At 42.9% G+C, this 15,221-nt stretch overlaps 1 pseudogene; it reads right to left on the bottom strand.

Annotated features, from left to right (window-relative positions):
- Window positions 1–8,872: 8,872 nt before the first annotated feature.
- On the bottom strand, window positions 8,873–12,051 carry LOC111966945 (2-epi-5-epi-valiolone synthase-like; annotated as a pseudogene).
- Window positions 12,052–15,221: the final 3,170 nt, after the last annotated feature.

Raw genomic sequence — 15,221 nt, 5'->3', positions numbered from 1 at the left:
ACCACAGACAACTTCTCAGTTCTCAGGTAGTGCAGTTCATCCAGGATGGCAATCAATTGCGACTGTGGAAAAAGGTTTGCTGTGTCTGTCAGCGTAGTGTCCAGAGCATGGAGGGCTCCCGGAGACAGGCCAGTACATCAGGAGACGTGGAGGAGCCGTAGGAGGGCAACAACCCAGCAGCAGGACCGCTGCAAAAACCCACCAGAGCCCTGCAAAATGACCTCCAGCAGGCCACAATGTGCATATGTCAGCATATGGTCTCACAAGGGGTCTGAGGATCTCATCTCGGTACCTAATGGCAGTCAGGCTACCTCTGGCGAGCACATGGAGGGCTGTGCGGCCCACCAAAGAAATGCACCCACACCATGACTGACCCACCGCCAAACCGGTCATGCTGGAGGATGTTGCAGGCAGCAGAACATTCTCCACGGCGTCTCCAGACTCTGTCCAGTCTGTCACATGTGCTCATGTGCTCAGTGTGAACCTGCTTTCATCTGTGAAGAGCACAGGGCGCCAGTGGCGAATTTGCAAATCTTGGTGTTCTCTGGCAATGCCAAACGTCCTGCACGGTCTGGGCTGTAAGACAACCCCACCTGTGGACGTCGGGCCCCATACCACCTCATGGAGTCTGTTTCTGACCGTTTGAGCAGCACAATGCACATTTGTGGCCTGCTGGAGGTCATTTTGCAGGGCTTGGCAGTGGCACCTCCTTGCACAAAGGCGAGGTAGCGGTCCTGCTGCTGGGTTGTTGCCCTCCTACGGCCTCCTCCAAGTCTCCTGATGTACTGGCTGTCTCCTGGTAGCGCTCCATGCTCTGGACACTACGCTGACAACACAGCAACCTTTTTGCACAGCTCGATTGATGTGCCATCCTGGATGAACTGCACTACCTGAGCCACTTGTGTGGGTTGTAGACTCCGTCTCATGCTACCACTAGAGTGAAGAAACCGCCAGCATTTCAAAAGTGACCAAAATGCCAGGAAGCATAGGAACTGAGAAGTTGTCTTGGGTCACACCGCAGAATCACTCTTTTTTTGGGGGTGTCTTGCTAATTGCCTATAATTTCCACCTTTTGTCTATTCCATTTGCACAACAGCATGTGACATTTATTGTCAATCAGTGTTGCTTCCTAAGTGGACAGTTTGATTTCACAGAAGTGTGATTGACTTGGAGTTACATTGTGTTGTTTAAGTGTTCCCTTTATTTTTTTGAGCAGTGTATGTTGTAATGATTAGTAAGAAGCACCTAGCAGAATGATTTACATTGAAGTGAAGTGCCTTACTGTTAGTTTTTTGTTTTCCACAGATCTAGGAGGACTACTAGACACTGGTTTGTTGTTGTTGTTTCTGGTGTTTGGTGCTTCATGTATGAAGTGTTGAGCTGCAAGGTCCCTACGGGAAGCAGTAGGGAAGAGCCTTTTGTCAGACAGAGTAGAAAACCATGTCATGGGCCTCCAAATGTCTCTCTAGGCCATCCATTTTGTTTGGGATGTTTTGGATGCTAGAGTTCTGTTTTGAGGTCAGAATTCCACTCGGAGGGCAATAATCAAAACATTGCTTTACTGAATTCTCAGCTTCTTTTTTGAGACCAATTATTTTTCTGAATGTAACGTAACTCAGTGTTGACTGCCAAAATGTGTTGCCAAAATCAAAGTGAAGTCTAAAATATGCAAAGAAGGAATTAACGTTGTTATTTTTTGATGTTGTACTTTTGTGTACGGATGTTTCTTCTTTATTTCTAGAGCAATAATTTAAGAATAATGGCTATTAGGCTGCACGTAAAGCGAAGCACAAAGTAGTCCATGCACTTATAGGCGCATTCTCTGCAGTACAAATCCACTGCAGAACGGCCCTCATGGTCAAACTGCACCCAGGTCTGTCTGGTAATATCTAGACACAGGCCTGTCATTCACTCACTGTCCTTTGACTGAACCCAGATCAGCATATAATTTCCCTAGACAATGTCACCCTCTTGTGTTGATGACACCACTATGCACCAAGATTGGTGTTTTCAACCATAGAACTTAAATGCATAGAACTAACATTTCCATTTAAAGCAATGGTGACAGTTGATTGATGCCCATTATTTGTAAATAAACATATTGATCGGTCCGCTTGTTACCATGGCACAGTTTGGGTATACCACTAACATTTCAAAGAGCCATGTTTGTTCACACATTGAACACTCCAGGCTGACAGGTCTATTAATTGTATTTACATGGTTCAGATAGACGCCTCTGCTGCCAGGGGAGATGGAGGTAGTGATGGTCATACACTGGTTGGGGATGGATCAGTGATGTCAAGGCCATTCATTGGAACTGAGTGTGGAAAATAGTTTTTGACAAACATTAAAGTCAATTAAATATTTTTACTTGTGTTATTGCAGGAGTATTTTCCGTTCTATGATTTATTTTTATCAAAGTATTTCACTAATTGTCTCTGAACACTAATGATGGCTAAATAATATGAGAATATATAATGTTCAAAGACACTCCAATATAATTAATGATAATATTTTATTGGTAGACTTCCAGGGCTCTATTCAATCCTCATTGCGGAAGTTCAGCTGTACAGCGTGATTGAAATTTAAAGGCAATGTTCCCGCATTAGCAGAGACTGCATTCACGGGTAAACGCTGCATATGTCGGCTCAATAGGAAATTACCTTTACATTTCTGTCACGGAATCTGTAACACTTCAGTTTAGTAGATTAAATAAAGCCCCAAGTAAATGTGTGTTGACTGAAACATATTGAATATGAAACACAGTATTTCTTCTTCACCCGCTCATCATGGCATGGATATTATCTCCAGCCTTCAAGAAGAACCAAGTTCATCACACAGACACCTACTAAAGCAGCACCGGCCCCTCAAGATTCTGAGCCAGCCTGGCAGGGTTGGTCCTGCAAAGCCAAAGCACGCTGATGGGAGAGCATAATATGCAAGGAAATTCTCAAAGCTCCTAATTAGAACATTGACAACCTTTTACCTAGCCGATGGGGATTCCGGTGGGGTGCCCCCACCCAGGTAGTGGCAGCGCTGGCATGAAGAGCTGCAGTAACCCATGGGGAAGGGGTCATACTCGGACAATCAGAGAGGGGGCATATTATTGTGGCCCTGGTAGCACAAAATAATCAAAGGTCTGACTGCACAGAGATGCTTGGAAAATGGTCACAACAGGGGACCAGTGTGTGTGTGTGTTTCAGAGGAAGGGGGTGTATCTGATCTCCATGTGTATCTGATCTCCATCACCTAGGACTTAACAATAGTTAATGAAATCTCCTAATCTTTTTTTGGGCTAAATTTTGCATGTCTTCTCAAACAGCTGCAACTGTATATGCATTCGTAAAACAAGTCCTTTCTTGAGTTGGGCTCAGGGATGGAACAACTGTTGAGCGTCTGAGCTTATGGTAGTTTATGGGGAAAAGGGGTTGAGTGTGTGTGTATGAATGTGTGTGTGTATGTATCCCACATCTGTTGCTAAGGGGTAATGATGTTAGGGACAATATAGGATGAATCACAATAAATGTGTGCTAAAATAATAATTGCTTACCAAAAATATTATTTTTGTAATGGCAATCCTGGTTATAGGTACTAATCCTTTGCATGAACAGCCTACATTACCACGCATATTATTTGTTCATTATGGAAATTAAGATACGCAGGATTTTTAATATACAGTGCATTTCGGAAAGTATTCAGACCCCTTGACTTTTTCCACATTTTGTTACGTTACAGCCTTGTTCAATTGTTTTGTTTTATCAATCTACACACATTACCCCATAATGACGAAGCGAAAAACTGTTTAGACATTTTTGCAAATTTATAAACAATCCAAAACTGAAATCTCACATTTACATAAGTATTCAAACCCTTTACTCAGTACTTTGTTGAAGCACCGTTGGCAGTGATTACAGCGTCGAGTCTTCTTGGGTATGATGCTACAAGCTTGGCACACTTGTATTTGGGGAGTTTCTCCCATTCTTCTCTGCAGATCCTCTCAAGTTCTGTCAGGTTAGATGGGGAGTGTCGCTGCACCACTATTTTCAGGCCTCTACAGAGATATTCGACTTCGTTCAAGTCTGGGCTCTGGCTGGGCCACTCGAGGACATTCAGAGACTTGCTATGAAGCCACTCCTGTGTTGTCTTGGCTGTGTGCTTAGGGTCGTTGTCCTATTGGAAGGTAAACCTTCGCCCCAGTCTGAGGTCCTGAGCGCTCCGGAGCAGGTTTTCATCAAGGATCTCTCTGTACTTTGCTCCGTTCATCTTTCCCTCGATCCTGACTAGTCTCCCAGTCCCTGCCACTGAAAAACATCCCCACAGCATGATGCTGTCACCACCATGCTTTACCGTAGGTATGGTGCCAGGTTTCCTCCAGACGTGACGCTTGGCATTCAGGCCAAAGAGTTTAATCTTGGTTTCATCAGACCAGAGAATCTTGTTTCTCATGGTCTGAGAGTCCTTTAGATGCCTTTTGGCAAACTCCGAGCAGGCTGTCATGGCCTTTTACTGAGGAGTGGCTTCCGTCTGGCCACTCTACCAAAAAGACCTGATTGGTGGAGTGCTGCAGAGATGGTTGTCCTTCTGGAAGGTTCTCCCATCTCCACAGAGGAACTCCGCAGCTCTGTCAGAATGACCATCAGGTTTTTGGTCAGCTCCCTGACCAAGGCCCTTCTCCCCCGATTGCTCAGTTTGGCCAGGCGGCCAGCTCTAGGAAGAGTCTTGGTGGTTCCAAGCTTCTTCCGTTTAAGAATGATGGAGGCCACTTTGTTCTTGGGGACCTTCAATGCTGCAGAACATTTTTTTGGTACCCTTCCCCAAATCTGTGCCTCGACACAATCCTGTCTCGGAGCTCTACGGACAATTCCTTTGACCTCATATCTTGGTTTTTGCTCTAACATGCACTGTCAACTGTGGGACCTTAAATAGACAGGTGTGTGCCAAATCATGTCCAATCAATTTAATTTACCACAGGTGGACTCCAGTCAAGTTCGAGTCTCATAGTGAAGGGTCTGAAAGCTTATGTAAATAAGGTATTTCTGTTTTTTACTTCTAATAAATTTGCAAACATTTCTACAAACTTGTTTTCGCTTTGTCATTGTGGGGTATTGTGTATAGATTGATGAGGATTCTTTAAAAAAAATCAATTTCAGAATAAGGCTGTAACGTAACAAATTGTGGAAAAAGTCAAGGGTTCTGAATACCTTTGAATGCACTGTATATACAGAACCAGTCAAAAGTTTGGACACACTGTCACGCCCTGACCTTAGAGAGCTTTTTATGTCTCTATTTTGGGTTTGGTCAGGGTGTGATTTGGGTAGGCATTCTATGTTCTATTTTCTATGTTTTTGTATTTCTTTTTTTTGGCCAGCTATGGTTCTAAATCAGGGACAGCTGTCTATCGTTGTCTCTGATTGGGAACCATACTTAGGTAGCCCTATTTCCCTCCTTTCTTTGTGGGAAGTTGTCTTTGTTTGTGGCACTATATGCCCTTAAGCTTCACGGTCGTTTTGGTATTGTTTATTGTTTTGTCGGCGTCATTCTAAATAAAAGGAATATGTACGCTCACCACACTGCACCTTGGTCCAGTTCTTTCGACGGCCGTGACACACACCTACTCATTCAAGGGTTTTTCTATATTTTTACTTTTTTCTACATTGTAAAATAATAGTGAAGACATCAAAACTATGAAATAACACATATGGAATCATGTAGTAACCAAAAAAAGTGTTAAACAAATCCAAATATATTTGAGATACTTCAAAGTAGCCACTCTTTGCCTTGAAGACAACTTTGCACACGCTTGGCATTCTCTCAACCAGTTTCATGAGGTATTCACCTGGAATGCATTTCAATTAACAGGTGTTCTTTGTTAAAAGTTAATTTGTGTTATTTCTTTCCTTAATGTGTTTGAGCCAATCAGTTGTGTTGTGACAAGGTAGGGATGGTATACAGAAGATGGCCCTATTTGGTAAAAGACCAAGTCCATATTATGGCAAGAACAGTTTAAATAAGCAAAGAGACACGACAGTCCATCATTACTTTAAGACATGAAGGTCAGACAATTATGACATGAAGGTCAGACATTTCAAGAATTTCTTCAAGTGCAGTCACAAAAACCATCAAGCACTGAAACTGGCTGTCATGAGGACCGCCACAGGAAAGGAAGACCCAGAGTGACCTCTGCTGCAGAGAATAAGTTAATTAGAGTTACCAGCCTCAGAAATTGCAGCCCAAAGAAATGCTTCACAGAGACACATCTCAAAATAAAATGTTCAGAAGAGAATGCGTGAATCAGATCTTCATGGTCGAATTGCTGCAAAGAAACCATTACTAAAAGACACCAATAAGAAGAGACTTGCTTGGGCCAAGAAACACAAGCAATGGACATTAGACCGGTGGAGATCTGTCCTTTGGTCTGATGAGTCCAAATTTGAGATTTTTGGTTCCAACCGCAGTGTCTTTGTGAGACGCAGAGCAGGTGAACAGATGATATCCGCATGTGTGGTTCCCACCGTGAAGCATGGAAGAGGAGGTGTGATGGTGTGGGGGTGCTTTGCTAGCGACTCTGTCTGTGATTTATTTAGAATTCAAGGCACACTTGGCTACCACCAGCATGGCTACCACTGCATTCTGCAGCGATACACCATCCCGTCTGGTTTGCACTTAGTGGGACTATCATTTGTTTTTCAACAGGACAATGACCCAACACACTTCCAGGCTATGTAAGGGCTATTTGACCAAGAAGGAGTTTGATGGAGTGATGCATCAGATGACCTGGCCTCCACAATAATCTAAAATATAAAATATATTTTGATTTGTTTAACACTTTTTTGGTTACTACATGATTCCATATGTGTTATTTCATAGTTTTGATGTCTTCACTGTTATTGTACAAAGTAGAAAATAGCACAAATAAAGAAAAACCCTTGAATGAATTGGTGTGTCCAAACTTTTGAAAGGTACTGTATATGTAAATATATATATACACTGCACAACAGCATGTGAAATGTATTGTTCATTCAGTTTGTTGCTTCCTAAGTGGACAGTTTGATTTCACAGAAGTGTGATTGACTTGGAGTTACATTGTGTTGTTTAAGTGTTCCCTTTATTTTTTTGAGCAGTGTATATAACACACACCACACACACACACACACACACACACACTACAGTTGAAGTCGGAAGTTTACATACACCTTAGCCAAATACATTTAAACTCAGCTTTTCCACAATTCCTGACATTTAATCCGAGTAAAAATTCCCTGTCTTAGGTCAGTTAGGATCACCACTTTATTTTAAAAGAAGTGAAATGTCAGAATAATAGTCGAGAGAATGATTTATTTCAGCTTTTATTCTTTCATCACATTCCCAGTGGGTCAGAAGTTTACATACACTCAATTAGTATTTGATAGCGTTGCCTTTAAATTGTTGAACTTGGGTCAAAGGTTTCGGGTAGCCTTCCACAAGCTTCCACAATAAGTTGGGTGAATTTTGGCCCATTCCTCCTGACAGAGCTGGTGAAACTGAGTCAGGTTTGTAGGACTCCTATGGCTCGCACACGCTTTTTCAGTTCTGCCCACAAATTTTCTATAGGATTGAGGTCAGGGCTTTGTGATGGCCACTCCAATACCTTGACTTTATTGTCCTTAAGCCGTTTTGCCACAACTTTGGAAATATGCTTGGGGTCATTGTCCATTTGGAAGACCCATTTGCGACCAAGCTTTAACTTCCTGACTGATGTCTTGAGATGTTGCTTCAATATATCCACGTCATTTTCCTGCCTTATGATGCCATCTATTTTGTGAAGTGCACCATTCCCTCCTGCAGCAAAGCACCCCCACAACATGATGCTGCCACCCCCATGCTTCACGGTTGGGATGGTGTTCTTCGGCTTGAAAGCATCCCCCTTTTTCCTCCAAACATAATGATGGTCATTATGGCCAAACAGTTCTATTTTTGTTTCATTCATTTCTCCAAAAAGTACGATCGTTGTCCCCATGTGGCGGTTTTGGACCAGTGTCTTCTTCCTTGCTTAGTGGACTTATGTCGATTATGTCGAGGTTATGTCGATATAGGACTCGTTATACTGTGGATATAGATACTTTTGTACCTGTTTCCTCCAGCATCTCACAAGGTACTTTGCTGTTGTTCTGGGATTGATTTGCACTTTCGCACCAAAGTACGTTCATCTCGAGGAGACAGAACACATCTCCTTCCTGAGCAGTATGACGGCTGCGTGGACCCATGGTGTTTAAACGTGCGTACTATTGTTTGTTGAGATGAACGTGGTACCTTCAGGTGTTTGGAAATTGCTCCCAAGGATGAACCAGACTTGTGAAGGTCTACAATTTTCTTTCTGAGGTCTTGGCAGATTTCTTTTGATTTTCCCATGATGTCAAGCAAAGAGGCGCTGAGTTTGAAGGTAGGCCTTGAAATACATCCACAGGTACACCTCCAATTAACTCAAATGATGTCAATTAGGTTATCAGAAGCTTATAAAGCCATGACATCATTTTCTGGAATTTTCCATGCTGTTTAAATGCACAGTCAACTTAGTGTATGTAAACTTCTGACCCACTGGGATTGTGATACAGTGAATTATAAGTGAAATAATCTGTCTGTAAACAATTGTTGGAAAAATTACTAGTGTCATGCATAAAGTAGATCCTAACCAACTTGCCAAAACTATAGTTTGTTAACAAGAAATGTGTGGAGTGGTTGAAAAACGAGTTTTAATGACTCCAACCTAAGTGTATGTAAACTTCCGACTTCAACTGTATATAGTTACAAAAAAATATATGGGAGATTGGAAATGATGCAGACAATTACATTGATGGAAGCTACAATCTATCTACAATATTAAAGCTGATCAATATTAAAGGTAATCACAGCTGCTCTTGAAAGCCTGACACAGAATATCATCACCGATGTCATGGAAGATTTCTGTAGAGATGAGACTGTACAGTAAATGTGGTTGTGTAGCGGACGTACTGTAACATTGCTTGCTTAGCGAGAACCACTTCCTCCTAATTCGCTCAAACACAGGACCTCTGCGTTGCTAGCACACGTAACTACCCTCCCGAAGCGTATTACCAGTCGCGCCACAGGGAAAGCTAGGGAAAGCGAGCTATTCAGTGACACAAGTGGGGACACTTCAGACCGAAGAGTGAGTTTCACACATCCCAATGTGCTACATTCACCCCTCAAACTTACTCAACAGCGACCCCAGTGTTGAGCTGAGCGCAACTGCAGATCCAGGTCACGGCACCATCTGTAACGGATGTCACGTTGCTTGCTTAGCGAGTACCACTTCCTACTGATTCAGCTCACACAGAGGCTCGAACCCAGGACCTCTGTCTTGCTAGCACACTTGACTGTCGTCCCGAAGCGTCTTACCAGTCGGGCCACGCAAAAAGCTATCTATTCTGTGACAAAAGTAGGAACACTTCAGTCTGAGGATTGAGTTTCACACATCCCCATCGGCTACATTTACTTGTTTTGGAAATTCCAAAACTCATACTGTATGGAATGTCTAGGAATGTTCTGATTTAAAATGTAGTGGGTGCGTGTTGGTGGCAGGGAAGTCAGGCGCAGGAGAACGAACTTGGTATAAACGGAGTCGTTTAATAAGTGCTCATAAAACACAAAAAAAGTATATACAAAAAATAATAAAAGTGGGTACAAAACCCATCGCACACCGACACATGACTTGCACAATACATACAATCAAACAATCTCCGACAAGGACATGAGGGGAAACAGACGGWTAAATACACAACATGTAATTGATGGGATTGGAACTGGGTGTGAAGGAAGACAAGACAAAACCAATGGAAAATTAAAAATGGATCAGTGATGGCTAGAAGACCGGTGACGTCGACCGCCGAACACCGCCCGAACAAGGAGAGGGARCGACTTCGACCGAAGTCGTGACATAAAAAGACAGTTCGATGGTGTTCTTAAAGCGTCAATCAGCATTTGAGACAATAACAAAGTGGGCTACCCACTCCTATTTTGGTAAAAAGCTGAGGGATGGGGTGGGAGAAATGTAACCACTCTCAAATTCATAGAGGAAGCTATTGTTGGAAGGACAGACCATCGATGACATTACAATTATTGATATAACCATGTTTTGAGGCTGTTTGTTTACATTTATTTTGTTTACAAAAATAGGAGTAAAACAAACTTATATTTTGGGTTCTGATGGGGTAAGACAGTTGAACTTAGCTCATGAGGCATTTATAAGATATATTCTTCAATAATCAAAGGAAAGATGTCCAGACCTGCACAGCACAGTCCTGTGTGAAMAGGCATCTTCAGGTACCCTGCAGAGGGTTTCAGACGTTCACTCAGAGACTTCTGCACCAGTGCCAGAGTGCAGTCCTGGTGCCACACAGGCAGCTCCATCATGCAGCGGCTGATCCGGGCCTTCTCCTCTTCCATCTGGAGCCCTTTATGGTGGGCCACGTACACCATGAAGGACATGTCGATGTTCACGCCTCCCCGTGGAGTAGCACAGTCAGCACTTTCTGCAAAGAAGGTCAAGTTATACTGCATGCATATTTCTTCACTTGTCAAAAATATATCTGAGCATTCACACCTTCCCTGATGCCATTTTCTCCATCCTTTCATATCCCTTCCATATTAACTCAGTGATAAACTTTTACCATTCGTAGCTCAGGACTGACTAGGTGGCCAAAGTCCACCAGTCTGTCCAGGTCATATTCCCACAGGTTGGGAGCCAACTCATCTAGCATGGTTTCTATGGRAATCCGTGGGGATGTAGTGGCAGCATCCTCCAGGTCACAACAGCCACTGCTCTTCTGGTCATAGGACTGGAAGCTGYAGTCCAGCAGGTCCCCCACCTTCAGTCTCCAGGAGTTCAAACAGGCCCCTGTGTATCATCAGGGCCATCTAGAAAACAAAGGATGATGGACATAGCTGATTTATTAGCTCCATACAGAGTTTGGAAACACAATGTAAGTAAGGCACTATCAATGGGGTGGTTTAGGCTTGTAAAAAGTGTTTGTTCATTAGTAATGGTGATTAGTAAAGAGTGTAACAGACATGTAATAGAGAGCAGACAAATACAACCACATCTTGCTGTTAAGGGATGCTTGTCCCGTTATCCAGATGTCTCGAAATGCACAGAACAGTGWTCAGTCGTTTTAGAAAGATGATATGCTCAGTTTGTAATGCTAACACATATTCAACTCACATACATATTGTGATGAGTACCTTTAACATTTCTGCCATCCCAATAGAAACCTGCCGGCGAGGAACAGTTCGGTCTAAAAACGTTGCGACCGGGGGGGGATGTAACTCCCCAGCTTGTTCTTTCCATTGACAAAGTTGACTCCAGTTTTAGCCCCCACACTGGCATCAATGTAGAAGAGCAGGGTGGTCGGGACACGGATATAGGGGGTTCGTCTCCGGTAGAAAGAAACAGCTAGGCCCACCACATCCAGGCACACCCCTGCTCCAATAGCAATGAGGGGCTCAGAGCGCCTGTCTATGCCAAACTTGTGGACCTCCTCCAGAATCCTGGTCATGTGCTCCATGGACTTGTTGTCCTAGGTAGAGTGCAGTGGGAGGATCCTATAGAGAACATTTAATGGACCTGTTCTCCTCTGTAGTGGGCAGTGGGAGGATACTATAGAGAACATTTCTGGCATCAAGTACCTGGTGACCTGGGAGCCATAGAGCTGATTGACTGTCTCATCAATGACAATGAAGCCGTTGATGTGCTTGGTGTTGCTTCTGATCGCCTTGAGCTCCTCCTGGTCCTCTATATGACCACACAGCAGTGGGTCMTTCCCATCATCCAGCAGGTTGTGGCATTGGATCACTCTGTAGGTGAACACAATGGGGCTGACCACTGTCCAGGACATATTGAGATGCTCTGGATGCTGAGGAGCCAGAAGAAATGGTAAGTGATCACAACAACAGTCAGAGAGTGGCACGTCTGAATGGTAACAGAATTGACATCAGTTACAACCCATGGATTTATAAAGCTTCACTATTTTTGCCAGGCTTGTCTATAAATACTTAACATCTCAAATCTTTAATAATGAAAACAATATTATGAAAATTACACCGTCAACAAGAACAGTAGTCTCCTATTAAAGTTGGGATGCAAAGTAGAATTGTACAGACCAAATTGAAAGTGTTAAACGGCTTTTCCAGTATACTGGTCTACTGTACACCTACAGAACCACACGCTGAAATGGCAGCTGCACCCAAAATAGAAAGAGATTGTCTTCCAGTAAATATGTCACCGCTCTATTAAAAACACTGCTGACCCACATTTAGTCAACAAAAAATGATGCATCTCATAAGATTAAAATAGGCCCTGTTCTAAAATAACTAATATAGTTTAAATGAACACTAATCAAATGTATTAAATAATTTATTGTTTCCTAAGATTTGGAAACAGAGGTATACTGCCCTTTTTTACACTGCTGTTCAGCTAGATCATAATTTTGGCATGCTTATGACTAGATGTGATAAATCCTTCAACTTGTTCCACAAGAAAAAGACAACATGTAAATGATACTCATATTTTAGCAGCTGACAACTGACAGCAGCTGAGACTGTGCACCAGTCTGTCTGTTCCATGCCCAGTTCACTTGCACCAGACTGAACTCTGTTTGTTGGCTCGTACCACTATCAGATTCATCATGTCAGTGCACGCCCTCATTTACTGAATGGGACACAGTTGGCTCTGTCATTTTGGAAGGATATGTACTGCGTCCCAAACTCCTAGACTGGGCTTCTGTGTCTGTCATCACTCTTTTACCAGAGTGCAGTCCGGTATCCACCTTTCTCCTGTAGTGTGCACTCAGTTACTCCTCCCTCTGTATTTGTATTTTATTGCCAAGGCAACTACTACTCTTGTTGGGGTCCAGCAATACTAAGGCAATGTACATACAGTTAAAACATGCTCAACGGGTGACATGTCTGGTGAGTATGTAGGCCATGGAAGAACTGGGACACTTTCAGCTTCCAGAAATTGTGTACAGATCCTTGCGACATGGGGCCGTGCATTGTCATGTGGAAACATGAGGTGATGGCGGCAGATTAATGGCTCGACAATGGGCCTCAGGATCTCGTCACAGTATCTATGTGCATTGAAAATGCCATCAATAAAATGCAATTGTGTTCGTCGCCCGTAGCTTACGCCTGCCCATACCGTATCCCCACAGCCAGCATGTGGCACTCAGTTCATAACAATGACATCAGCAAACCGCTCGCCCTGCGGTTGTAAGGCTGGTTGGACATACTGCCAAATCCTCTAAAACGACGGCTTATGGTAGAGAAATGAACATTCAATTATGTGGCAACAGCTCTGGTGGACATTCCTGCAGTCAGCATGCTAATTGCACGCTTCGTCAAAACTTGAGACATCCGTGGCATTGTGTTGTGTGACAAAACTGCATATTTTAGTGYCCTTTTATTGTCCCCAGCACAAGCTTCTTGATATGCCACACCTGTCAGGTGGATTGATTATCTTGGCAAAGGAGAAACGTTAACTAACAGGGATCTAAATACATTTGTACACACAATTTGAGAGAAATAAGCTTTTTGTGCGCATGGAACATTTCTGGGATCTTTTATTTCAGCTCATGAAATAAGGGACCAACACTTTACATGTTGCATTTATATTTCTGTTCAGTGTCATTTGTATGGGGTATGGTGGCCATTGGCTCAACTTACCCCAAGGTAAACATTTTTAAAACAGAGTCTGGTGCTCTCTAATGTGTGGATAGGCCACTAGGAGTAAACGGATACCGGACTGCACTCTGGTAAAATAGTGATGACAGACACAGAAGCCCAGTCTAGGAGTTTAATGATGAAACAGAGCATACATGTGCTATTTGGTCAAAAATTGAGAAACATCCCTGCAAATGGAAATGGTCTGATCTCCACGAAAGCCAACCAAACTGAGAAATAYGTTTAGTTTTTATACTAACAAGTGGTTGTGTAACAGTTTTAACTTTAGTCCGTCCCCTCGCCCCGACCCGGGCGTGAAACAGGGACCCTCTGCACACAGACAACAGTCACCCACGAAGCATCGTTACCCATCGCTCCACAAAAGCCGCGGCCTTTGCAGAGCAAGGGGAACCACTACTTCAAGGTCTCAGAGCAAGTGACGTCACCGATTGAAAGGCTATTAGCGCGCACCACCGCTAACTAGCTAGCCATTTCACATCCGTTACACTCACCCCCCTTTCGACCTCCTCCTTTTCCGCAGCAACCAGTGATCCGGGTCAACAGCATCAATGTAACAGTTTAACTTTACGTCCGTCCCCTTGCCCCGACTAGGGCGCAAACCAGGGACCTTCTGCACACATCAACAACTGACACCCACGAAGCATCGTTACCCATCGCTCCACAAAGGCCGCGGCCCTTGCAGAGCAAGGGGAACTACTACTTCAAGGTCTCAGAGCAAGTGACGTCACCGATTGAAAGGCTATTAGCGCGCACCACCGCTAACTAGCTAGCCATTTTACATCCGTTACAGTTGCCATGGTGAATAATTCAATAATAATTGGTAGAACACATGAAAGGAAACATCAAAGAGTTTACCAGAATCTCTAAATGAAAATACTGGTAAATCAATAAAATGTAAATTGTAGATCTAATTAAATTTAAAGGATACTAAATTAATATCTAAGGGGCTTTTATACAATTTTGACTACATTAGTCCACACCGCTACAGGGATGCACTTTCATGCTAGCTTTAGGACTTTATATTGTAGCTTAGAGACCCCAACTGATGTATAAAGCAATCTTAAAATGATCTACTTTAGTTTAGATACTGTACAAGCATCATAAAACCTAGAACACAAATTAATTTGCCTTTGTGAAAAATATTTTTTTTWACCTAAATTACTTACCACTTTTTCCATGTAGTTTCTTCCTTCACAGACTCCAGGAAATGATGAACTCTTCCTAAATATTTGGTGACACGATTAATTTCATGTATGGTTTCTTAGAAATAAGGGGTGGCTGAACTAACAATTTGGCTCAACTTACCCCACAGAATACAAGTCTGCAGCAGTCAAGGTAGAATGGGACCACATTTGCTTAAGCACTCTTGCAATGGAGATAAATTCCCCACTATGATACTTGGCTCTACCATTAACCAGTAAATACAAAGATGACCCTAACCAGAAAAATAGAAGATTTAAAAAAAAAATTAAAACTTTTTCTCTCAAGAT

This window comes from Salvelinus sp. IW2-2015, linkage group LG7, assembly GCF_002910315.2.
Source record: "Salvelinus sp. IW2-2015 linkage group LG7, ASM291031v2, whole genome shotgun sequence".
Taxonomy (NCBI): Eukaryota; Metazoa; Chordata; class Actinopteri; order Salmoniformes; family Salmonidae; genus Salvelinus; species Salvelinus sp. IW2-2015.
The sequence above is the reverse complement of the archived record's forward strand: the minus strand, read 5'-3'. Positions and strand labels throughout refer to the sequence as shown.